Source organism: Lepisma saccharinum, chromosome 20 (genome assembly GCF_977018435.1).
Source record: "Lepisma saccharinum chromosome 20, izLepSacc3.1, whole genome shotgun sequence".
Classification (NCBI taxonomy): Eukaryota; Metazoa; Arthropoda; class Insecta; order Zygentoma; family Lepismatidae; genus Lepisma; species Lepisma saccharinum.
In genome coordinates, this window is record NC_139248.1 from 69,011,245 (window position 1) to 69,035,953 (window position 24,709).

General features: G+C 36.8%; 1 protein-coding gene and 1 long non-coding RNA gene across 2 annotated transcripts in view; both read right to left on the bottom strand.

Moving 5' to 3' along the window:
• Positions 1 to 24,709, bottom strand: part of crok (crooked) — a 272,768-nt gene that overhangs the window by 144,823 nt on the left and 103,236 nt on the right. The gene's annotated exons all lie outside the window — the stretch shown is intronic.
• Positions 10,101 to 21,037, bottom strand: LOC146003683 (uncharacterized). The gene is made up of 3 exons (XR_014443850.1): positions 20,858 to 21,037; positions 14,030 to 14,122; positions 10,101 to 10,259 (listed from the first exon to the last, which is right to left on the bottom strand). It is a non-coding gene; the product is annotated as an uncharacterized LOC146003683 (long non-coding RNA).

The following is a 24,709-nucleotide window of genomic DNA, read 5'->3' on the forward strand; positions in this document are numbered from 1 at the left end:
TATTATACAAAGATACAAAAGCATGATCAACGAAATCACTGCTTCAGCTACCAACATGTTTTCGAAATGTTTAAAAAGGTTGGAATTACTACCACAACACTTTTTCCTTGTCTTCTTCTAATACGTAGCGTAAAAGGTAGGCATGCGCATGTGCTAGTGCAACGTCATAACAATGACGTCAGATTTGAACTTAAATGTGGATCTTGAATCTTAAGGGCCAAACAACACGATTCAGGAGCTCTTGTTTTAAATGGCGGCGTAGCAACATCATTACTTAAAAACTTGAACGAAGAAAGAAGTAATTTATTGCGAAAGACTGCCCTCCAAAAATAGGCACAATAAAATTGGAAATAATTAATTTAAAACTAAAGATTGCCTCACATTCGGTACATTTTCAAATTGTATCAGAATTCTTAGGTGACAGATTAATCAACACACTTGAGCAACAAACTGTTGTGGCAGCAATACATTCAAACCTCTCCTGCAACAAAGTGTTGTGGCAGCAATACATTCAAACCTCTCCTGCAACGAAGTGTTGTGGCAGCAATACATATCCGTTTCGTATCATTCCCACTAAATGCTTGCCACATGTGGAGAAATATTTCATTTTAAACTTTATTTCTACATATTTTCAAGGAGTTCTGCCACTATTTTGTGAAATAATGGTTAAATTTTAAAGAGCGTCTCCCATCATCCCAGAGTGTTGTGGCAGCAATGCATACTCGTTTCTTATCTTTTCCACAACATACATGCCATATGTTTTGAAATATCAGGTTTAAATTTCATATCTACACTCTTCAATGATTTCCGTCATTTCTTTTATTTTTCTATGTCGGATAAAATTTAATTTTAAAAACGTCTCCCTTCAAACCGCTCCTACAATGAAGTGTTGTGGCAGCAATACCCTATCCGTTTCGTATCTTTCAAAACTAAATGCATGCCACATGAAGAAAATATTTTATTTAAACATAATTTCTGCTTTTAAATGTATTTTCTCAAGGAATTATGCCATCAATTTGTGGAATAACGAATATTTACAAAGAGCGGCTTCCTTCAGACCACTTCAGCAACAAACTGTTGTGGCAGCAATACATTCAAACCTCTCCTGCAACAAACTGTTGTGGCAGCAATACATTCAAACCTCTCCTGCAACAAAGTGTTGTGGCAGCAATACATTCAAACCTCTCCTGCAACGAAGTGTTGTGGCAGCAATACATACACGTTTCGTATCATTCCCACTAAATGCTTGCCACATGTGGAGAAATATTTCATTTTAAACTTTATTTCTACATATTTTCAAGGAGTTCTGCCACTATTTTGTGAAATAATGGTTAAATTTTAAAGAGCGTCTCCCATCATCCCAGAGTGTTGTGGCAGCAATTCATACTCGTTTCTTATCTTTTCCACAACATACATGCCATATGTTTTGAAATATCAGGTTTAAATTTCATATCTACACTCTTCAATGATTTCCGTCATTTCTTTTATTTTTCTATGTCGGATAAAATTTAATTTTAAAAACGTCCTCCTTCAAACCGCTCCTACAATGAAGTGTTGTGGCAGCAATACCCTATCCGTTTCGTATCTTTCAAAACTAAATGCATGCCACATGAAGAAAATATTTTATTTAAACATAATTTCTGCTTTTAAATGGATTTTCTCAAGGAATTATGCCATCAATTTGTGGAATAACGAATATTTACAAAGAGCGGCTTCCTTCAGACCACTTCAGCAACAAACTGTTGTGGCAGCAATACATTCAAACCTCTCCTGCAACAAACTGTTGTGGCAGCAATACATTCAAACCTCTCCTGCAACAAAGTGTTGTGGCAGCAATACATTCAAACCTCTCCTGCAACGAAGTGTTGTGGCAGCAATACATACACGTTTCGTATCATTCCCACTAAATGCTTGCCACATGTCGAGAAATATTTTATTTTAAACTTTATTTCTACATATTTTCAAGGAGTACTGCCACTATTTTGTGAAATAATGGTTAAATTTTAAAGAGCGTCTCCCATCAACCCAGAGTGTTGTGGCAGCAATGCATACTCGTTTCTTATCTTTTCCACAACATACATGCCATATGTTTTGAAATATCAGGTTTAAATTTCATATCTACACTCTTCAATGATTTCCGTCATTTCTTTTATTTTTCTATGTCGGATAAAATTTAATTTTAAAAACGTCTTCCTTCAAACCGCTCCTACAATGAAGTGTTGTGGCAGCAATACCCTATCCGTTTCGTATCTTTCAAAACTAAATGCATGCCACATGAAGAAAATATTTTATTTAAACATAATTTCTGCTTTTAAATGGATTTTCTCAAGGAATTATGCCATCAATTTGTGGAATAACGAATATTTACAAAGAGCGGCTTCCTTCAGACCACTTCAGCAACAAACTGTTGTGGCAGCAATACATTCAAACCTCTCCTGCAACAAACTGTTGTGGCAGCAATACATTCAAACCTCTCCTGCAACAAAGTGTTGTGGCAGCAATACATTCAAACCTCTCCTGCAACGAAGTGTTGTGGCAGCAATACATACACGTTTCGTATCATTCCCACTAAATGCTTGCCACATGTCGAGAAATATTTTATTTTAAACTTTATTTCTACATATTTTCAAGGAGTTCTGCCACTATTTTGTGAAATAATGGTTAAATTTTAAAGAGCGTCTCCCATCAACCCAGAGTGTTGTGGCAGCAATGCATACTCGTTTCTTATCTTTTCCACAACATACATGCCATATGTTTTGAAATATCAGGTTTAAATTTCATATCTACACTCTTCAATGATTTCCGTCATTTCTTTTATTTTTCTATGTCGGATAAAATTTAATTTTAAAAACGTCTTCCTTCAAACCGCTCCTACAATGAAGTGTTGTGGCAGCAATACCCTATCCGTTTCGTATCTTTCAAAACTAAATGCATGCCACATGAAGAAAATATTTTATTTAAACATAATTTCTGCTTTTAAATGGATTTTCTCAAGGAATTATGCCATCAATTTGTGGAATAACGAATATTTACAAAGAGCGGCTTCCTTCAGACCACTTCAGCAACAAACTGTTGTGGCAGCAATACATTCAAACCTCTCCTGCAACAAAGTGTTGTGGCAGCAATACATTCAAACCTCTCCTGCAACGAAGTGTTGTGGCAGCAATACATACACGTTTCGTATCATTCCCACTAAATGCCTGCCACATGTGGAGAAATATATCATTTTAAACTTTATTTCTACATATTTTCAAGGAGTTCTGCCATTATTTTGTGAAATAATGGTTAATTTTTAAAGAGCGTCTCCCTTCAACGCAGAGTGTTGTGGCAGCAATTCATACTAGTTTCTTATATTTTCCACAACATACATGCCATATGTTTTGAGATATATTTTTTAAATTTCATATCTACACTCTTTAATGATTTCCGTCATTTTTTTTTTTTTTGTCAGATAAAATTTAATTTTTAAAACGTCTCCCTTCAACCCGCTCCTACAATGAAGTGTTGTGGCAGCAATACCCTATCCGTTTCGTATCTTTCAAAACTAAATGCATGCCACATGAAGAATATATTTTATTTAAACGTAATTTCTGCTTTTAAATGTATTTTCTCAAGGAATTATGCCATCAATTTGTGGAATTAACGAACATTTACAAAGAGCGGCTTCCTTCAGACCACTTCAGCAACAAACTGTTGTGGCAGCAATACATTCAAACCTCTCCTGCAACAAAGTGTTGTGGCAGCAATACATTCAAACCTCTCCTGCAACGAAGTGTTGTGGCAGTAATACATATCCGTTTGGTATCATTTCCACTAAATGCTTGCCACATGTCGAGAAATATTTCATTTTAAACTTTATTTCTACATATTTTCAAGGAGTTCTGCCATTATTTTGTGAAATAATGGTTAATTTTTAAAGAGCTTCTCCCTTCAACCAAGAGTGTTGTGGCAGCAATTCATACTCGTTTCTTATATTTTCCACAACATACATGCCATATGTTTTGAAATATCTGGTTTAAATTTCATATCTACACTCTTCAATGATTTCCGTCATTTCTTTTTTTTTTTTGTCAGATAAAATTTAATTTTCAAAACGTCTCCCTTCAACCCGCTCCTACAATGAAGTGTTGTGCCAGCATTACCATATCCGTTTCGTATCTGTCAAAACGAAATGCATGCCACATGAAGAATATATTTTATTTAAACGTAATTTCTGCTTTTAAATGTATTTTCTCAAGGAATTATGCCATCAATTTGTGGAATTAACGAATATTTACAAAGAGCGGCTTCCTTCAGACCACTTCAGCAACAAACTGTTGTGGCAGCAATACATTCAAACCTCTCCTGCAACGAAGTGCTGTGGCAGCAATACATATCCGTTTCATATCTTTCCCACTAAATGTATGCCATGTGTGGACAAATAATTTATTTAAACTTTATTTCTACATTTTTTAAGGAATTCTGATATTATTTTGTGAAAGAATCGTATAAATTCTTATAAAACATCTGCCTTCAACCGGAGTGTTGTGGCAGCAATATATATTTGTTTCTTGTCTTTCCCACAACATATGCCATATTGTCTGAAATATCTCGTCTAAACATAATTTCTATTCCTCTTAAGCATTTTCTCAAGTAATTAATCCATCTTGTTGTGGAAAATTACAGTGGCGTCTCATGGCCTCAAATTTGGCCAGGGCATATTTTTTTGAAGAATTTAAAATATAATGACAATTCACATGATTACAAAAGAAACAGGGGTATTGTTGTGAAACATACCTTTCTATGAACGTTGACTTCTGTTCTTCTGCTCAGCAAATTTTGTTATTACTTTTTCGTTGAAGCCTTCTTTGTTTGAAATGTATTCTATCTCTATTGTAAGCAAGTGCCAAGGCATTTGTCTGTCTTGTCCCATTGCATTTTATTAAGCAGGTTTTAATACGCTTCAATGTGCTGAAACATCGTTCAGATTAAGCTGTTGCCACTGGAGTTATTAAAACTATGTTTGTCATTTTTACTGTTTCTGAAAAGGTACCCTCTAAATAATTTTAAATAAAAAAGGAATGCAATCTACTGATAAGAGTTTATGTTTTTCAACTCTTCACTACAATAAAGAACACGAAGTTCCCTCTTTAGTTTTCCCTCTTCTATGAAGGGATAATAAATCTGGGAAGATGCCTCTGTTTAAAGATTGTTCTCTTTCATTATGTCCTCGTAGAGCAAGTTCATGTCGACCACAGAATTTTAAGCAATCCATAATTCTATTTAATATATGCCTATTTTTCCGGACAAATTCATTGTGTCTTGTAATTGACAGCCTATGTCCTTCATCAATTTGTGTTCGAACATCAACCCTGCCAAACTCACTCAAACATAGCGAATGAAAGCCACCAAAACACTACAGAACAACACGCAAGATCGAACGCGACGCAACAGAGCTAGCCCTGAATCAGCACTCAAATCCATTGCACTCTTCCCTCCTCTCTGCTAGCATGTGACCTTCACTGTAGCATAGGTGGGTGTAGGCCACACCTTCCTTTGCGATGTGCCCCGGAAAACGATAATTGACATCAATGCCGCTAGGAGCGCTGTCGTATCATTGCAACAGACGATGACTTTTTTGGGGTAAAAATCACCTTTTAAAAGACTGTGTGATAGTTATGCGTTATGGTGATTGATAATTACGTGAATACGTCCGTTTTTCTTTAGGGCCAAGCCCCGGAAAATTAGATAATTTTTAAAGAGCATATTTTTTCAAACCACTCCAGCAACAAACTGTTGTGGCAGCAATACATATCCATTTCTTAGTTTTTCTACTAAATGCATGTCACATGGGCAGAAATATTTTATTTAAACTTCATTTCTACATCTCCTAAGGGATTCCTCAAGGAATTCCATAACTATTTTGTGTAATAATGGTAAATTTTATAAAGCTCCTTCCTTCAACCCGAAGTGTTGTGGCAGCAGGTGCATATTTGTCACTTATCTTTCCCACTGCATGCTTGCCGTATGTGAAGAAACCTCTAATTTAATTGTCATTTCTATGCTTTCTAAGCATTTTCACAAAGAATTCTGTCATTATTCTCATGGAATAATGAATAGATGTTAAGAAGCACCTTTCTTGAAACCACTCCAGCAACAAAGTGTTGTGTCAGCAGTTTATAACTATGTCTTACCATTCCCATTGCTGAAATTCTACAAAGCCTCATCGAAATGTAATTTCTATCATTACAAAAGATTCTGTCATTATTTTATCGAGTAATTAATGTTTTTAAAGAGTGTCTTCTTTCAAATATGAGTAACAACTATTTTAATAGATATTAGAATGAGCAGCCTAAAAAAAAATCTAGCATATTTTGTATTGCTTCTTGACACTGTTAGCTAGTCGTGAAACTAAAGTCTATACTCAGGGCAAGATTTGAAGCAAAAAACTGTAACAACCGGCATATTAGCCAATTTCATTCATGAAGTTAATGTAGTGCGCATATTCAGTCATGAAATATTTTACTTATCACTGTCAATTCTTAATCCGTGTGAACAGGTACTAAAATTTTGGACATGTTAAATAAAGTGCATTTTTTTGTTTTGCAAAAAATTCATTCAATCGTGATGAAATTTTAGTACGGTGTAGGCAGAAAGGTTTTAAACAAAATTCTTAATTATCAGATTTCCAAAGTTTGTAAAAATAATGTTCTTATCAATTTTGCGAAACAACTTTTTCTTAGTATTGGGTGGTTGTACAAATACAATATTGATCTTGTTTGAAGTTGTTAACATCTGTTTTTAAAATCCATTATCATTGTCAATTGACACTGCGAAACTGATTTTATACAGTTTTTATTCATTAAATTAGGCACACACAGGAGATGTACTACATAGATTTTTGAGCAAAAGATGCATGCTTGACCAGGACTCAAACCTGGGTCTCTGGCATACTGTGCCATTGCTCTACAACTGAGCTACCAAGCCAGCCTGGCATCGCCTGAGTTATCGCTGTTGCTGTTTTGCCTATGTACAGTGTTTCAAAGGCAACAGATCCCATTGCAGTAGCTCTTGCAAAGACGAATACACACAGGTAAAACAGCAAAAAATCAGGTGATGCCAGGCCGGTAGAGCAATTGCATGGTATGCCGGAGACAGGGTTCTTTGAGTCCTGCCTTTTTCACTGAAAAATCTACGTAATTTTTATTCAAGATGTAGTCACGGACACTGCCGGCTTGTAACGATTCCATTGAAAGTCTATGTATTCATTACAAGGCAGCAGTATCCGTGACTGTACATGTAACATTGTAATACCACTCACAGTGACCCCCGCAGTTTTAACAACCCAATCTATAATGGCACCAAGGCAGCCAAACACAGACATAGAACTTCTTGTGGACATACCTAGGTAGCACATGAAATGTAAACTCCGTTAAATTATCCCTCTCACTTAATCTTGATGAATGTACAGAACCACTAAGGTTTCTTGGCAATTTTATTCTTATATGACAGAAAATTTAATGATGTTTATAATTGAACTTTTGTAAGAGGTGCGCATCATTCTTTTCCCTTTAACATAAATTATAATCTACTGTGCTGTCATTCATTGTTAATAATGTGCAGTAAACTTGTGCATGAAACAGTATGTAATTGAGATATTTGTTGAAAATATGTGCATTTGTCACTATTTAAAAAAATATTAATTAAGTACTTACATACATGACTGAAGTGTGCCACTTGTCAAGTTACACAAACAAGCTCCTGTGACCAAGTATTTCCCTGCAGAGACCTTCACATAGATTAGCCTTTGTCAGAAAAGTAACAGGAGTGATTTTTTTTTTCAAACTATGATACTGAAAGATGCACAATGGATGTTATTTAGTCACCTTATAGGTGTTGTGAATATAAATGAGCTTGGAAGTGGCTCTGCATTTACAATGCCTTTGATGAGTTTGGCTTTAATGACTTCAAATTCCATATTTGTATATAAGAATTGGTGTTGCTTGTATAAAAATATCAACACAATGTCTCTGTAAAATTCATGATATTACATTTTGATTTGATCAAGTTAAGAGAGTTTCTCTGCTCACAAGTATAACTTTTTAAAAATAAAAGCTGATCAGTATTCATCAAGATATTCCATCAATCCAAAAGATGGCTGTGTCATCATACATGCTGAGAAGCACGTATTGCTTCTGAAACCTCCAGAAATGCTCATAGTCGAGTATAGATATCAGAAGGGATTACTTTGACAGGACCAAAGGATCATTAATTGGAGAGTTCATTATATGTATAATTACTTTATAAAATCAGTCCTGGAACTTTTATGGAAAAGGGTATATGTTCCATAAGAAATCACTGCTTGTCAAATGAATGGAATTATTGCACACCTTACTGAGCAGCTTTATTTTAACATACATTTTAGAAATGGTGACAAAAAATTACTATTATCCAATCATATAGTATATCAAGGATAAATTGTGATAGTGTGTGAATTAATGTGAACAATTTGCAAAACAAGCATTGCAATTGTAGCTCAATTTTAATTATATCATAATTTGTTTCAGCTGGTACATATGCAGCATGCAGCTTACAAACTCCATAACAACCATGCTTTCACGAGACACTTGTTGCACACTTTCGCCGCTCAGTCACTAATATTCAATCAAGTTACTGCACAAATATAACAATAAGCAGAGTTACCCTTGCACCTTGTGTGTCATGAACACACACAGTTGGATGCAGAAGAGTTATATGCTGGTCACATTTAGACCCCAAAATACACATTTATTTGGATTTGGATGAACCACAGAGCTACTTCATGCAGCAACAAGGCTGGAAAAATACAGACTTTAGATCACTGTTCCTTGGACTCCTGTTTGGCAGCCAGACACCCTAACTGGACCACTATGGCTCGATTTGAGAATAAATGCATGGGAAATACTGAGGCAACACATTTGTTGCAGAATAGACACTTGATAAAGATTTTCATAGCATCTTACTATGTCCTGCACTTTTTGAATTTCATTTGTGAAAAAAAATTGTGGAATTTCAATTTTACATTTTTCCACATTTTGTCTCCTTTCACTTCTGTCCCCTGAAAAATGTAAAATCTAGATTCCACCGTACATACAAAATGTTTGAAGAGCCACAGTGATGAATAACTTAAGAAGAAACATTTGAATGATAAGAAATCCAATGTTCATTACCAAAATTCAAAGTCGTGTATTACAATGACAGCATTGAAAATGCTAAAAATTCTAGTTGTGTAAAAATGAAGTAGTTTTCAAATTCATAAAAGGTATTAGAGAAGTTCTGAGGTATCTCCAAAGAACAGTCTTTCCAAGCAATACATCTAACATTTTTCTATTCCTAATAAGAGAAATTCATAATTTATGGGCATTGCAACCATATTTTGGACTATTGGTAATACCAATGCCCTACGATTTGTTTCACATTGAATGAGAAAGAATTGATGATGTCAGTCTTTCTCTCGCGTTCCTCACTCTGGCATCAATTACAAAGGGATCTAAGTGGTTCATTAGATCCAGTAGTTGACAACTAATTTAAAATTCCATGTCATTCACATGAAAAATCAGCTTCAATTCTTTGCCCAATACATAGCCCTTGTATTCAGAAATCTGATTAGTCCAGAAACATGTATATTGCAACACACTGTAGATTACAACACCACTTATATCTTAACCACAAAATGATTCCCCGAGCTCTGATAACCACTTTTAGATTAAATATTTATTTACTCATTCATTTGTGAGAAACTGTAATGGCAAGCAAATGAGACGATACAATATTGAATGGAATTATTTCAACAACTTACTTTCATGCTGTATGACAGTATTTTCTTCTTAAAAACAAGTTTGTTTCAAACATACAGTAGGTGCTATAGGTTTCATCTCTCAAAGTATGTGAATACGAATATCAATTGAATAAGGTTTATAAATAAACAATATTAATAAGATTAACACTACCACCAAGTTTGTGGAACACAAAGGTGTCTCTTAGGAGAAGATACCTGAGTACCTCATGTGTACATTTCCTTAGGGATTCCAGGTCTGCACTTATACATGTCATTCTGCTCTAAAGAACAATCAAATAAATCCTTCAAATCAAGAAATATTAACATTTATTACATTTTTTTAAAAAAATACTACAAGCAATTTTAAAACATGATAAAAATGTATTCCTCTTCCAAAGATATCTTTGCCGAGTTGTACCAGGAGTATGGTTTGGTGCGAGTGCAATTCTTCATGAATCCAATACTGAAATAAAAAGTTAAAAAACTTTAAAATCCAAACCACATAAATACATTACATGTAATTTTTCTTAGAACACGTCACCTTATGGCATGTACAGTCACTGACACTTCTGGGTTATAACAATTCCATTAACTTTCAATGGAATCGTTACAACCCAGAAGTGTCCATGACTGTACAAACACTTGAAGGTTCTATACAGTCTATTATCTATTCAATGAATCAGTATGTACAAATAATTTTGTTGACCTTAGATTCAGAGCTTGAGTTACTTGTCTTTAGAGTGAAATATACAGCAGAGGGAAAGAAACAATACAGGAGGTATGGTGAAATCAAGAACAGCATATGTTTGCGATTGCCGTAACTGCTTCATCATACTGATACTGTACGAATGCAGTAGACGTTATTTCTTGTGAATCCTTATATTTGACGAATACACATGATTGTATACACACAATAACAAATACAACTAAATTGTGTTCGCGCAACACACATGCACGTCTTAGTTGAATGTTTGACTGCAGCCGAATGAGTGTCTTGAGGCAGTGTTGCCAATTGTACATGCTGCTTCACTGGCATGCTGCAAGTCCCACTAAAACCTGAACATAAAAATGCAATATCATCATCATGGCAAGAAATACACTAAAATGAAAGTAATACTTTTGGTTGATTGATTGATTTAGTTTATTTTACTTCGTGTTTTGTGCCTCTTGGCTAATTTGCGAAGAGGTGGATGAGTGATGAAATGGATATTCACAAACAACCAAGCCCGAGCGGGATTCGAACCCGGGACCCTTGGCATCGCAGCTAACCACTCGGCCACAGGGTCCAGCAGTAATACTTTTGGTAATACTTATGCACAATAATAAAAACATATCTAGTAGAGCAGGCATGTTTCCTTGTCTGGGTGATTATTACAATGCAAAAATGTAATATAACAATATACATTGATTAAATGTAAGCTTAACGGATATGGATTGATTATAAATTCCATTTAAATCTTTGTCTACAACAACAGAAAGGGATTAGCTTCTACAAATGTTGAGAAAGCCCTCAACACAAACTGAGTCTCATTTAATTGTATACAAAAAAAGAATCTAAATGGCCTGCCATTACTTTGCCCATCCTCACATAAAACTGTATATTACTTGATAAGTGCCATCAACAAATGAAATATCAGAGCACTTTTGACATATTTTTCACACATCAAAGGTGGATGACATTGGTTGGAAATTGCCATCACACCATGCTTTGAGATCTTTTACAAATTCTTCAAAAGACCCAAATTCGGCTTGTAGATCTTTACTTTAAACTGCCTGCTACAAAGAAACATGTCAGAGAGTTCTTTCATTATTTTTAATATCCTTGCAGGTAGCTTTAACACAGAATTTAGAGCCATGTAGAAATACAGCTTGCAGCAAATATGGAAGGAAGACATCAATTTCATTAAACGTAAAGACTTCCAGAAATAACAGAAGGAAGCAAGAAATGTTACACAGAAAAGGAAGACAGGCTAAAGAAACACAAGAAAAACCAAATGCTGCATATAGCCACAGGAATAATTGACCAAACAACACTGCTAATAACAGATCTTCACCTTTGTTAATCCTATATATGGGATACATATATGAAGAGATGAAATCCAATTCTTGAGATATGCGGAGGCAGCTAAGGCTTTGAAACACTAACTTAGTCATAAAATTTATTGTGTGAGGGTTAACTGGGGAGTAATAGAATTCAGTATCATTTGTGTCGAATGAATCATTGGAATAGTTCAAACAGGTAATGAGGGCACCTAGGGAAGCTATATTCATCTGCTTTGCACTAGAAAATATGAGAACAAATTAGGTACATCAGGGCTCAAGGATTTCAATGAACAGCAAATTATTTACAATGAAAATGATTCATACGAGTTTCTCAGTATTGCTGTCTTTGTCGTGCAATGCATTTATTCTAGTTGTAGCAACATTTGCACATGAACTTTGTTTTGTTAGAAGTGACCACAAATCGTTTAATGATAGCCAGAGGAACATTTAACTCCAAAAATGAATTTTTAGGTTTTGTTTAATTGATCTCCTCTGAAAAGATCTATTTGGAGTGAGATCAACACCTCCATCTCTTCCACTTATCAGTAGTCATGTATCTACAATTTACTAATTTGACATTGAATACCAATGCGACACAAACTTCTCACGTCTCATGATTGCTATGTAATCTATGGAATGTATGCATACTACACAATCTGTCAAAAGCTATCTTAAGTAATTTTTCACATGAGTATGACTAATAGAGCTGAGCCAATACCACTTTGAACAGATATCCGCATCCAAACAAAAGTTCTCGGGTTACCAGCTAGGTTAAGCTGATGTTGGCTTCCAACGTTTCAAGCGTATACATTGCTCTCATCATTAGGGAATATAGAAATGGAGGCCAGTGTAGGGTAATCCAAGAACACTTGTTTGAATCACGTCGCCAGGAAAGCTACAATTCCTAGACATCCACATCGATGCCAAAGCTCTTACTGATTCCCAAGATACCAATGCTTTAAAATTGTAGCAATTAAAGGCTGTTCAAAATGTTGATCAATATTAGTGGGTTAGTTCTCCACTCCAATTACAAGCACCAGTTTATCAGAGTTTTGTCTAAAATTATTGAAGAATTACTCCGCCCCACATCAGGCTTTCAAGTAATCACAGTTTTCACACAGATTATTGGTGAAGTATAAAGTTCATAATTTAAATAATTTTCAAGATAATTAGATAATGCCATAAGTGTTACATGGCATTCTTGCAGAAAACCATGCAAGACCAAATGTTGGAAAAGTATCGGCCAGTATTAGTGAATAAAATACTTTATGATACCGATACATTAGCATTGGGATTGGCTCAGCCCTACTTATTACTTAGCTATAGTTGTTTAGATTGGTGACACTGGTAAAAAGGTAGGCTCCATCCGGAAATCCTCCACCCTCAAATTCTACCACATTTCAAATCTTTTTGTCCAAAATGTAGTTTCTTAAGAAAGGGTGTTTTTAACTAGCGCGGAAGGAAATTTTTCGAGATCTACATGCTACGAAACTTGCATTTTTTAAATATTAAAATTCCTTACATACATAACGTCATTATGGTTTTTCAGGGCTTCCATCATGGATTCAGTCACATTTCTTTTTCTTCCTATGACTGACTTGTGGAATGGTATAATTTGCGATATTTAATTTTTTGGTACCTTGAGTGAATTGTCGAAAAATAGTGTTGGGCAGGTTCTAACATGCCTTTAAAGGGATGCTATAGAAAAAGGTGGGGCTGCGGAAGTAGTAGGGGGTGGTAGGTTGATTAGCCCAGGGACGGAGCCTGGAATCTGTGGCCAATTTTTATGGTTTAGGCCTGAAAAAGCGACTGTTATATATCTATTGGTACGGGTGCGGGTGGCTGCTACGAAACTGACATGGCCGCAAGTAGACTTCCAGCTTGCAACTTTAAACGGCTGTATCTCCACTTTAAACGGCTTTATACTTGTAAATATTTGTTTCCACACTACAGAATTTTCTTTTCAACAATATGCAACACACAATCTTGCTAAAAATATTTCACTACCGAAATTGAGGGTGCAGGATTTCCGGATGGACCCAAAAGGTATATATGGAGTAAAATATGGAATACTGTAGACTTTTGGTCACACATGCAACTAGTATGGAAGTTGTGCAAAGTGATCTGAATACGAAGAGCAGAAAATTCAATAAAATATATAAAATTCAAACTATGAATGTTGAGACTTACCATATGAGTTTATTCTTGACACACGGTAATGTTCTGTGAAGATGGAAATACCATATTCCAACTTAAAGTTGTCTACTACATGTGGGAGAACACCTGTAAATTATGAAATTTGCATAAGCATTGTTGACATAGATTTATTTGAGTGGTAAGACAAACAGATTTGTATGACAATTTTCATCCATCTTGGCAAGCTTTGTGTGTAATAAACGAAAGATGAAAATTTAACAATCATGGCAAAAATTATTCCTACATACAAATTATATGCTGGATTACACACTAACAGCATTTTATGAAGAAAAACTCATAATGCAGAAAATTGTAAAATTCTGGAAAATATTAAGTAATTTATTGCTTTATTGGGATTTAGAAAAATTTCTTCACATGGCATAATTTGCAATAGCAACTACATACATCTCATTCCACAATAAAAAAACCTAATTTCTATAAAGTAGAACCTTGTACTTACAGCCATTGTACATTCACAAACTGACAATGGTTCATATAGTGTCTAAAAGAAAAAATACTCAAAGCAAATTCTACATAATTGAAAAAGATAAGTACATTAGTTTATACAAAATTTATTTTCTGAACTGAATATAGGGCCTTCCCGATGGCACAGTGGTAGCGGTGTCGCTTTATAATCAAAGGGTTCAATACCCGGTGGAGGCACATAGTGGTTCGGATCCCACTTTAAACTGTAGGTCAAGTCCCGATTAGCCTTACTGTACTTAAAGTGGACTTAAAACACCAAATCAATCAATCAAACTGTCATATAAGGCAACAGATCACTATTTCAAAGCATTTACCTGAATCAGTTAATTGTTATACCATTGCTTCTTACAAGTAGACTAGATATGGGACAAAATAAAATTTGAAGGAACATAGAAACAAGCAATCAAAGCTTTAACTAATTTTTCTCTCAACAATAACAACCAAGACAAACTCCCCTTCAGTGAGACTGACAAATCCTCCATGAGACAGTTTTGAATTATATTAATGATTAATTAAAAGTTTAGTAGAAATTATTGAAGTTGCACACACAATTCACAGAAAATAATGCTGAACATTTCTATATTGAGCACCCAGCTGTGTTTAAATTCACTTATTTCCTCCTCCCAGAAATTTTACTCATGGGCGAGTCGAGGCCTACACTTTCTGTATAGCTAGTTTAGTCTTGCAGTTGTTATCATAGCTACAGAATTGAGCGAAGCAAATTGTCTGTTAGGCAGATAAAAACTCAAGTGTACAATACTGTACAGAAAAAAAACTTTCATTATGAAGATGTGGGAAAACTGTGCTAACGGAAAATTAAAAATAAAACCTAAGAAAAAAAGACAAACATAATGAAATAGTGTGAGAGTGGTTTGTCTCTGCCAGAGGAAAAAAAATCACCACATACTGGGTCCCATGTTACAGTAATATGCTAAAAATGACACTCAAAAAATGTGTAAGAATGAATTCAAAGCATGTAATGGATGGTTGGACATGTATTGCAAAAATAGACCATTATTGAACAGCATTAATTTGCCTTACAGCAGAATGATTTGGATATGCTTAGTGTGGTTTCTCAGGCTAAAAGCATTTGCGGAAAGTCAAGCAGCCAGGAATCTAAAATGTGTGCAGAAAATCCTGTTCCGCTACTGGTAAAAAAAAATTGTTGTGTGCTATTCAGTGCAATGTTAGCATTTGCGAATAAATACTGTATGGGAATATAGCACTTACTTAAGGTAAGACTGCAGAATATGGGCTGCTTAGGAGGAACACGGTTCATAATTTTTTGGTAACGTTTTGTAGTTAGTAATCGGGAAAAGGAAGTTTTAAGGTGCGGAAAATTTTTTTTCTTTAAAAAAAAACAACAGAAAAACGTGTCCAGGTTGGGTGGTATTGAAATCGTAGCAACGAAGGAAAATGCATATTCCTGCACAAATCTAGTGAAAGCAAAAAATGCCTATGTTGTTAGGTAGCTAGGTTTAGTTCTCTTAGCCTAAATAATAATTAGTCATTGTATTTATGCTAATGAAACCTAACCTAACAGGCCTAACCTAACCTTGTACGCATTCCTCGAAGAAATAATGAAAGAAACTGTGCGTAAGCAATATGGACACGAACGAATGGAGATATGCATTGCTTTTAGTAGCAGGAAAAACATTTTTCATTGTATTTATGCTATTGGAACCCAACCTAACAGGCCTAACCTAACCTTGCAAGCATTCCTCGTCTGAAATAATGAAAGAAACTGTGCGTCTGTGGGTGGAATCCGGAGCGACAAATCAACTCGAATGCCGTGAAACGAAGGGTCTCACTTATCGCACAACACTTGAGCGTGTAAACAATATAGACGTGAACAAATGGAGAAATGCGTTGATTTCAGTAGCAGGAAAAACATTTTTTATGTGCAATAATATAATAGTAATCGTAAAAGGAACACCGGAAAATGGAAGTAGAAGGTACGTACGTATAAGTGAGACCCTTATTTAATGTAATCTCAGTTTTTATATATAAGTATACTGGTCCCTTCTGATTCAATTTAAGGTGTGTTCCACTGTATTTTCAATAAGTAAGGCTTAAGGTAGGCAAACACAAAGAATAGTTTCACCACTATATTTTCATGAAACATCAACACATACGAAGTCCAAATATGCATGGAATTGTAACTGTCATCAAGCTGAACCCACAATATGAAATAAACAAGTTAAAAATTACAAACCCCATGAAATCAAATTAATTTGCTAACATAAAATATCTAATAACATAAAACTATTATATCTCATGGTAAAAATCATGCCTAAAAATAAAATCTGATAGTGTTTCAGGGTCTTGAGAGGTTCATTAGGTCCAGTTGATTTCCTATATTTTACTTCACTTCTTGTGTCACTTGTGAAGATGGGGATGACTGATGATTTGATGAATGGACACTGATAAACATCCATGCCCAGGCCAGGATTCGAACCCCGGACCCCTGGCATCGTAGTGCGATGTGCTAATCACTCAGCCATGGGAGCCGGCCCTTTAGATCCAGTGGTTGACAACTAGTTTAAATTGTTCTATTTGTCAACAATCCTAGACATAATCGAACTATTACCACAGAGAAATTAAATTTATAAATTTAATTTCTCTGTGCCATTACTCTTCATTATTATACCAAGATTTGAAAGGTGCATATCAATTACAGCAAAATAAATATATTTTTCAGGTGTTTTTGGTATTTTCACCAGGTGGTAAAAGCTAGCTTTTGACCTATTTTCACCAGACTTTAAGCTGCATGTGTATGATCTGCAACCTGGCCTAGCCTAATGCACATATGTGTGTATTCTTTAGTTGTTGATGTGTGTGAAGTTTACGGCAGTGTGTATTTACTTTTCGTGCAGGAGACAAGTACTTTTTTCTGCATGCCATGGAGTTGGAAAACTACCGCAAGGTGTTCGCATGTGGACTGGTGCTGCTACTATGTCACATGACATAAGTATGAAAGGGTATGATGTTCTTAATGCTTTCATTGCTAGGTTAGGCAGGTTAGGTTTATGGCTATTAGCATTAAAATTATTTCGGTAAATACTTCCGGTAACAGTTTACTATACCGGAGACGGATTTCTTCAAATTTACAGGAGAAAGTACTTACGCAAATCATTTTCTGTAGTGTTGTTGATGTTCGGGAATGTACCGTATTCTCGCGTCTATTAGCCGCACGCGTGTATAAGCCGCACCCCCTTTTTTGGCCTTAGATTTCAGGAAAATAAAATTTCTCGTGTATAAGTCGCACCTCGTGTATAAGCCGCACGAGTGACTTTTTTCTTTTTTTTTTACGTAGGTAGCCAATTTCAAGTAAGTATTTTAAAAGTATTTTAACCTTTATTTTATTTAGCGCAATGATCTACATATTAATACCGTATCATTCAGTTTGAGTCCTCAAAGCCCTTATTCACTGTCGTTGCTGCTACTCGTTGAAATATTTTCTGCACAAGAGGTATTGTCATCTTCATCACTAACATCATCATCCCACAACATTTCATCCTGGGTACCATCTAGGGCATTGGATATGCCGCACTTCAGAAAACCCTTCACAACTGTCTCAGACTTTACACTTTCCCATGCTGCCAGAATCCATTCACACACTTGCTTGACAGTCGGACGTTTGATCTTTCCTGTTGCTGTAAGCTCGTGGTTTCCTGCACTAATCCAGTCATTATACAGACGCCGGAACGCAGCTTTAAACGAGCGAATTACACAAACGTCTAGGGGCTGCAGTACAGACGTTAGACCCCCAGGAATAACAGCTACACCCGTTTTCAACTGTTGCAATTTTGTCTGTATTCTGTCTGTTAGGTGACCACGAAAGCTGTCCCACACCAGCAAACTCTTTTGCTTCAGCAATGCACCAGACCTTCTATTCCACACTTTGTCTATCCAGTCCAATACCAGTTCTTCTTCCATCCATCCTTTCTGCTGGGCACGTATGATAATACCCGGCGGAAATGTCTCCTTTGGCACATTCTTACGCTTCAGCACAACATACGGTGGCAGTTTCCTTCCATCTGCAAGAACACCCAACATTACGGTGCATCGTTGTTTCTCTCCACCCGTGGTCTTGATCGATACGGTGTGCGAGCCTCTCGGTGCAACTGTGCTGGGCATAGGCATGTCCCAGTAAATAGGTGTTTCGTCCGCGTTGCCGATCTGAGACAAGCTATAATCATTGGACTTTCGCATTCGAATCACGTATTTGTGAAATTTAACAATTTTCTGATCAAAGTCTGCAGGGAAATGTTGCGCAATTGTTGTCCTACGGCGAAGCGATAAACTTTTCCTACGCATAAAACGTGAACACCATCCCGCACTAGCTCGGAAAGCTTGACGACTGATGTCTAACTTTGAAGCTACTTCACGAGCTTGAAAAGGTATCATGTCTACGGTTACAGCATAGCCAGCACTTCTCCTCTCATTTACAAAAGCCAAAACTTCTTCTTCTACCTGTGGAAATTTGGCTCCTTTTCCACGAAATGTCTTTCTCTTGCCACTTGTTGCAGCAAGTTGTTCCTTCTGATTTCTCCATCGACGAATGTTAGACTCGTCCACATCGTAATATCGCGCTGCAGATCTGTTGCCGTTTCCTTCAGCATATCGTATCGCTTGAAGTTTAAAATGAGCATCGTAGCTGATTCTTCTGCCAGACATCCTCCCTTTAATAGTACCAACCTTGACCTCAGGCTCACAACCTTCTTTAACAACTTCACTTTACTGAATGGTTTCCAGATCAATACGACAGTAAGGATGATTCGTGTTCAAAGATAAGATATTATCATATTGTTGCAAAAAAATATTTAAAGATAAGATATCATATTGTTGCAAAGCCTGCTACAGATGCATTGTTGTTGGATTTGCTGTTAATGAATCCATTATGTGATAAAGATAACAAATCAACGTATGTATTTTAGTATCCTAGCAGTAGCTGCACTTTCTTTCATTCGCGTGTATAAGCCGCACATGCTTTTCTTATCATTCGCGTGTATAAGCCGCACCCCATTTTTTGGTCCACTTTTCGGGGAAAAAAGTGCGGCTTATAGACGCGAGAATACGGTAGTTTTGATCCATTTTAATGCGAATGCATGTGGTTTTCTACGAAAATCTATTTCCGATGCGCTATTGCTGCTGCCGCCATGATGTTGTCCGTATATGCTAAATTGAACGAAAGGAGTGCTAATGGAACCTAACCTAACCTAGTAGGCATACCTCGTCCCCGTGATGGTTCGTGGGGCTTTCGTGAATTTTTGGGCTAACGTCAATGGTTTTTGGGGCTACCCGTGGATGGTTTGTGGGAAATATGGAACAACAGTAAGTACGGTACTACTTTACTATACCTGAGACACCTGGGAATGATTTCTTTTGCACTTTTTTACATTGCTAACGTACTATTCTGCATTCCGGAACACTTATTTAGGTGAAATAATGTAATTTGTAACGAAAATAATGTATATTTCTTACATTTACGAGTACTTACTGTTCTTGTTTATTTCCACACACAACATAGCGATAGCTTACCCTTGATTGTTCGTTGTGCCAGTGTTTTGTCGATTTGGAGTGTGCATGCAGTGTTGCAAGCTCCATTACCGAAAAATACCTACTTTCGGGCCGGATTTCAAAGTATGCTCAAATAAAAAAAAAATTACAAAATTATTTTAAAAAAACCTCAGGAACAAACCTTTGACGTTATGTTAGGTTAGGTAAGGCAAGCATAGTTTAATTTTTTTTTAAAAAATTGAAAGCACTTTAGGAATTTTAAATTAACTTTTTTACTTACTTACGGGGACGAGGTATGCCTACTAGGTTAGGTTAGGCCTGTTAGGTTAGGTTCCATTAGCACTCCTTTCGTTCAATTTAGCATATACGGACAACATCGGCTTGTAGCAGCAGCAATATCGCGTATTGTGCTCTCGTGCAGAAAGCAAATCACGGCAGCAGCAATAGCGCGTCGGAAATAGATTTTCGTAGAAAACCACATGCATTCGCATTAAAATGGATCAAAACTACATTCCCGAACATCAACAACGCTACAGAAAATGAATTCCGTAAGTACTTTCTCCTGTAAATTTGAAGGAATCCGTCTCAGGTATAGTAAAGTGTTACCAAAATATAATTAGCCTTCGAAAACGCGTGAGTGAATAAGTCAAACAGATTAGGATAGATGGAATAGTATATCCGCACTGCAATGTACACTAGAAAATAAAACGTTGATATTATACAAAAATAATAATAGTATTACTCACTTATATTCGAGGACCTGCAAAGTAAATAAAACTTTGATATAATGCAAAAAAGAATAGTAGTACTCACTTATATTTTAGGTCCAGCAAGTATTTTATGTTATTTTTTCCTGAACGATCGTTGATTCTTCGTGTAAATTCCTCTTCTCTAATCAACGTGGAGCTCCAATTCCGAAAAAAAGACTTCTTTCTTGTTGCTTGTTACCGGCTTTTACCTCAAACAAAACACATGTGAAGTTCAAAGATTCATTTACGCTTCCAGCAAGGCAGTACGTCATTAATGCAAACCAGTACGTCATTAATGCAAACCAGTACGTCATTAATGTGTCCACCAATGAACAACGAGTTCGCGTCAACCAATCGGATGGCTTAAAACTGGTGTGGCAGCAATCACTACCGTTTAAAAAATTTAGTAGTGTCTGCTGCCACGTTCTTTTTCTGCTGGAACCTCAAAAAAGATGCCCGTGGCAGCAGTCTCGGTCTTTGTTTAATCGTGATTTCATCATGCTATGTATGCAATTACGTCTGTAACCAGTGATGTGCCGTAGACTATAAGTTTACGTCTACATGCGTTGTCTAGACGTAATCTACGCGTAGATTACATTGGGTTGTAGTTTACATAGACTACGTAGACAATCTAAAGTGCATTAAAATTAATTTTCAAGGATTTCATGAAAGGAAAGTGAAATTTTCAACTATACTGGTTCCTAACGAAATACAAAGAATCCTATTTACAACAAAATTTATCTTCTCTTCTATCATCAACTATGGAAGAAGATAAATAGTATGCAAAAAAACAAAAACAGATGGCAGTCGTGAGGCAAGAGTGGTCTTTTCCCCATAAAACACTAGAATATTTCCTATATTAGGTTTCTTCCTAGGTGAGAAAATGTTCGAATTTCAAAGAAAGAGTATGTAAAGTTCTCCACACACATCTGCAACTGATACGCAGTATAATTTTCTTTTAATTCCACGGCGCCCTTTGCTAAGTTATCACCTTTCGCCATGTTGTTTACATAGATTACGTCATCTACGTGTATAAAGTAGTCTACGTGTAGAATGTAGACTATCGTTGTTTACGCGTAGACGCACATCACTGTCTGTAACACATACTGTGAAGTTGTAGCATAGAGGAGTTAAGGAGTAGAGGATTACCCCACATTTAAACCTCGCTGCGCTTTGAAATTGCATTTCCATCGGTGGCCAGTAGATGGCGCGGCCGTCTTCTTTTGCTGTTTCCAGCACAAATTGGGGGGAGAGCTCTTTCGGTGACAGTCACGTGGGTTTCAAACGTCCTTATTGGTCAGATCTCTTGTATCCCATCAAGGCTGTTACCAATGGCAAGGGCTTTCTTTTTCGCTGGTTCCCTTCCAAGCACCGAACTGCACGAACTGCATGAAATCAGAAAAAGACATATATTCCCCCCTCGTTTTAAGAAAACCTGTTTCACAACCCACCCCTGTCCTTTCTGTGGTGAAGGACACTCCAGTGGGACAATGAATTTCCCCCCTATTTACTGCGAGCAGCAAAAGAAGACGGCCGCGCCATCTACTGGCCACCGATGGAAATGCAATTTCAAAGCGCAGCGAGGTTTAAATGTGGGGTAATCCTCTACTCCTTAACTCCTCTATGGTTGTAGCGATTACTTTCACAACAATGCGTGGCAGCAGACTCGGCCTTAAAATTTAAAATTTTACTTTCCACAATAATAATAATAAGGCAGTATGATGTTTTAAAAGAAAATATCCTCTTACTCTGTCTTCCCTCCAGTGGCGTAGCGGCCACCATTGCAAAATTCTACAATGCGGAGAAGTCCAATGTTCTCTATGCACTCTTTGTCCTCCCCTCGCCTTGTAATCAAGGGATCCAGGGTTCGATACCCGGTGGAGGCACATAGTGGTTCGGGTCCCACTTTAAACTGTAGGCCTAATTCCAATTAGCCTTACTGTGCATAAAGTGGACTTAAAAACCAACTGGAACAACCAGTCTCTGTGCACTCTTTAAATTTTACACGGTATTGAGGAAACGGCCCAGTCCGAGCGACAAACGACACATGCAGCTTGTGGTGTCGCTTTGGTTCGATTTTGATTGATTTGTTAAGTCCACTTTTTGCACAGAAAGGCTAATCGGGACTGGATCTACATTTTAAAGTGGACTCCGAATCAGGGGTGCCCTTACCCCCCCCCCCCCAAGGCCTATGACGCAGTCCCCCCAAAAAGGTATAACACCCCCCTATAATAATAATAATAATAATATAATAATCCTTTGCGCAACAGCCCATGAAGGGCCTGGGCATACCTACCGACTGCCGGTCTCCCTCCCACACTTTCTCTCGTCACCTCTAAGCGTGGAGATCTTCAACCAGTATTGGAATAGTCGGGGGGTCAGCCCGACGTATCCCCAGCCGTTATAGTAGGTCGTCTCGACCGGATTACGCTCACTCACTCGGAGCTTCCAAATTTCCTCACGATGGTGGGTTGCCACCGGCCCTATACGTAGGCCGAATAAATTCCGACCAGAGCCGGATTCGAACCTACGCCGTCCCGCAGCGAACGATCTCAAGACGAGTGAACGCCTTAACCCGCTCGACAACGGAGGAGGACCCCCCCCCCTATATCCCAAATTATTTTTGTCAGACAAAATTTGCGTTACAATATAATACAAACATATTAAAGCAATATATGTTACTTTAGGTATTGTTTACAATATAGACATTTACATGTATATTGCATATTACTTTGTAATTGATTGAGATAACGTTTTACATAAATGATAATAACCTGACGTTGCAAAGTTGTTGCAGTAAACTTATTGATTGATAATTTCCTCATTTTGCGCCAGTTTTGAAATATCGGATTCACGGTGTTGAATTGAGGTAAGACATTAACCACTCATTAACATTCATTGTGCATGCTCACTGACATTGCTAGTGTACTGAACCTGGTAAATTTCTTATATCCGCGAGACGATTTCTTCAAATTTACAGGAGAAATTACTTGCCGAATGCAGTTTCTTTATAGTTGTGGAAGTTCGGGGAAGTGTTTTCTCGCATCGTTCATTGAATTTTGAAGGAAAATCATCTATTTTTCGATATATATGTGTGACCGATGCACGAAAGCTGTTGCATCCATTTCCTTCCAGCCGGATGTTGCCTGTGTGTGATGACGTAATCACGGTCAATGCCGGTCAGTGTCTCCAAACACGTGTTTTTGTAACTGAAGAAGGTACGTTTCCGCAAATGGTTTGTGGGGCTGTGTGTCAATGGTTCGTGGGGCTATGTGTCAATGGTTTGTGGGGCTACGCATTTTTTTTCTAAACCAATTTTTAACTATTCTAACCTAAACGTGACCTAACCTAACCTGACCGGAAATGCTTCGTGGGGCTATATATGAATGGTTCGTGGGGCTATGCGTCAATGGTTTGTGGGGCTACGTAGATATTTTTGGGTGCAGTGGGGTGGAAACACTGCATGCCGAGTACAGTAGTGAAACTGTGACCGCCATTTTGCGAGGTACCGAAGGTAAAAAGAAACGAAGAAAACTTACTCGATATGTCGCAAATAGATCTTATTTCCCTGAAATAATTGAAATGCCGCTTCAACGATGTTTCTCAATGCAGAATACGTAAGTACGAATATTCAAATTAAATGAACTAGCAAATTTCAGCCGTCTTGCGGATATAAGAAATTTACCCTGAACCTTATGCTTAACAGTTTGTCTGCTTGACTAACCTTGTATTAATGCGAACAGTACGCCCCCCTTCGAAACTGATTCCAAATGCAAAAGAGGTGGTGTTTCATTTAAAAACAAAAAGAAATACAAATTTGATTATGAAATCGAACCCCTTTGGTTCATATATTCAGGTCTCGTGAGTATTTCAGGTAAACAACATACAGTTTTCGATTTATGACACACTGCTCAAA